Raw genomic sequence first — 3,322 nt, forward strand, 5'->3', positions numbered from 1 at the left:
CTTTCCTTCCGTCCTTCCATTTCTCTCTCCCCGCATCTCTCCTTCGAGATTCTTCTGCGCCAGGCCCTCTGCTTGGCCCTGTGGATACGAGGCGGTTGAGGTGCAGCACCCGCCGAAGGCTCACGGGGGAGACAGGTGCGATAACTAATGGCCTTCCAAGCCCCCGCAGCGTAACAAGATGGCTGCTGTGCAGATGTTTCCAGGGTGAAGGGTGAAAGAGGAGGGGCCCGCCCTGGGGCCTGGCAAGGTGGGAGGCCGGGAGCCCGGGCTGGGCCCTGAGGGTTGAGTAGAGGTTCTCCAGAGAGAGAAGGTACGGAAGCGCACTGCAAACAGCAGCAGCCTGTGGAAAGGCTCAGAAGTGTGCCGCCCACGGGCTCCCCGCGCTGGGCACCCTAGGGTGGGGCTGGCTCGCTGCCTCCCGAGTGCCCTGCTGGAGCTGAACTTCCTTCGGAGGAGCCCCAGGCAAGGGAGGGACAGCTGCTTTGCAAACAAACACCTCCTGTATTTATTGCATATCTCATCTCCTCCCCTGAGTGAGCTGCCTCGTGCGTGGTCTCACTGCATTTCCCCAGGAAACTGGAGAGAGCAACATCTGTCTAAATCCCCCTAACGCGCTCCAGATTTCCAGGGCCGGGGCGTGGCCCGGGGACTTGGCCCCTGCGGGCTTAGAGGGGGGCTCGCGGTGAGCCCCTGGTGGCAGGCGGAGGTTGGGCCAGAATTTCGCGGGGAGCTTCATCAGCCGCTGCGGGCCCCGGAGAGGGAAGCGCAGGACGGTTCCCACGGGCTCCTGCCCAACGCGCCTTCCTGAGTTTTATGTTCCTGGGAGAGGGGGCGGCAGCGCGGCTCCAGCCCCCACACCAGCTGCTCCGGGAAGGCCGCTCTCCCCGCATGGGCCTTGCGCTGCTCCCCGCCACGGGGCCGCTGTTTGGGACGCTGTTTTGTTCACAGCCCTCTGGTTATGGCCTTTATTCGGGGGACGCTTTCTCTTCTGCCCCCCAAAAAGGAGGCCGCTTGGAGCACGGGAAGCAGCAGGGGCAGGCTTCTAGGGAGCGGGTTCCAGCCCTTGAGGGTCCACTTCCTCATCGGTAGGACAAAGCCAGCTGGTCCAGGTGGCATCCAAAGGTGACGCATGGACAAGGTGAGGACTTTGGAGACAGGCAGACAAAGTTTCGGTTCTACCTGTGCTGCTTGCTGGCGGTATGATCCTGCCTGGGAGTCCCTGCAGCTGGCTGGCCTCAGTTTCCTTATCTGTGCAGTGAGGAGTGGGACCAGGTCACCTCCAAGGGTCCTGTGGGCTTTTTAAATATTAAGGATAAGGAACAAATGCTTGCCCTCCATAAGGAAGCTGAGGAAAAGGGTTTTATTCCTTCCTCTGTGGCAAAGTATTTCTGATTCTATACCTCTTGGAAGTAAGCAGGATCAGCATAAAAGAACTGGCCTCCACACGTTACCCTTCTGCCACGAGTGCCCCCCACCCCAGCCAATTCTCCATAGATCAGAAGAGTATTTTTTCTGAAACATGAACTGGATCCCTCCTTAGGGTGTCCTCTGAGCCTTGTGGGATCCAGCCCTGCCTGACCCCCTGCCCATTGCTCTGCCGTGTCAGTCACTCTGGCCCCTTGTAGGCCCTAAAATGGTCCAGCCACAGCCTCCTTTGGACCTGGCCCCAGCGGCGGTGCCAAGGGGTGGGTGGGGGTGGGGATGGGCCTTTAGGTCCTCCAGAGTCTGCATCTGCTTCCCCAAGCCACTCCAAAAACCTCCATCTAAGTAAAAGCAGGAGGCTGTTGGTACATGACAAGGCCAAGTCCCCTGGGTCCCCCTTTCAAGATACCACCCCCAACCAGACCCCAGTGAGGGGGGGGGGGTGTGCAGTTTCCTCTGCCTGGAGTCCTCCTACCCTCTCTACCTTTCTGCCAGCTTTCTCTCCTGTCATTGTCACTCTCTCCCAATGGCACTTGCCTACATCCTATAGGTCCCCCTTGTTCCATCTCTCACAGCACCTGGCATTTTCCTTCAGAGAACTCCTCATATTTGGAATTAATACATGTCTCTTGTACTTAGCTGTTTAATGCCTGACTCTTCCACTGCGTTATAAATGCTGAAAGGGCAGGGGTCATGCTGGTCTTGCTCCACCCCCACCGTATTACACAGCGCCTGGTAAAGAGTTGGCTCTTGACAAATAATGATGAATGAATGAATGAATGAATGAATGAATCACCTGGAGAATCTAGAATCTGGTGGTAAAATGATCCCAGTGGGAAAGCAAATCCCTACAAATGCTGATGTGGTACCTACCCCATTGAGGCCCAGGCTTTTGGCACTGACATCATGGGTACAAACCCTGGCATTGGCACTCAAGGCTCCAGGAGGGCAAAGTCATTTTCCCTCTCAGCCCCAGGGAGGAGAGTGTCTCAAGAATAAGAGGATGGTCCTTTATGGTGAATGTTTCTGAGAAGTCAAGGAAGGAAGCAAAGGACTGGGACACATGCCTGTTGATTCCACCACAGGAGGTTATGGTGACCTTGACAAGAACAGTTTCAAAGGACTGGAGAGTCAGAAGCTGGACTGCAGGGTGGGTAGCGGGAGTCGAGGAAGTGGAGACTGTGAGTATTAATGACTATTTCTAGACACTGGAACAGGAATGGGAGGAGAGATGACATTAGCTGTTTCTTACCACACAGGATCACATCAAAATTAATTTGGAAAAGTTTCTGAATAATAAGAATGATTCATCTACTGGAGGGCTAGCAAAATAAGATGCCTCAACTCCCCATCTTACTTTTCACACAAAAGTAGGATGTCAGAGCTGAAGGACTCTCAAAGGCCAGAGGTTCCAGCATAACCCCTCATTTGGTAGATGAGGTGCCTGAGGCCCGGAGAGGGACAGGGACGTGCCTGAGTCACACAACAGATGAGGGCAGAGCCATGTTTTGAACCCAGGCTTCTGTATGCCCAGTCTCAGGTTCTTTTTCATATTCCATGTCTTTCTTTCCTCTCTTCTTTCCAAGCAGTCTTTATTGGCTCCAGGAAATGGGGAGGATCGTTATTTTTAGTTTATTCAAAATGAGTAAAATAGGAAATGCCACCCCCCCCCCCATATATCAGATCCAAAGCATGTCTTATGTAAGCACTAAATGGGATGAGAAATGGCTCCACGGTGAGAACAAAGATTCCTTTGAATATTAAAATTTCCAGAGTGAACCCCAAATGAGTCCAAATGACTGCAACCAGTTCTCCTTGCCTAGCTGAGGGAGCAGGCTGGGCAGGGCTGTGTGCGTGTGGATGACATGGGTGTGTGTGTGTGTGTGTGTGTGTGTGTGTG

This window comes from Leptonychotes weddellii, chromosome 14 (genome assembly GCF_054177405.1).
Source record: "Leptonychotes weddellii isolate Sample4059 chromosome 14, ASM5417740v2, whole genome shotgun sequence".
Classification (NCBI taxonomy): domain Eukaryota; kingdom Metazoa; phylum Chordata; class Mammalia; order Carnivora; family Phocidae; genus Leptonychotes; species Leptonychotes weddellii.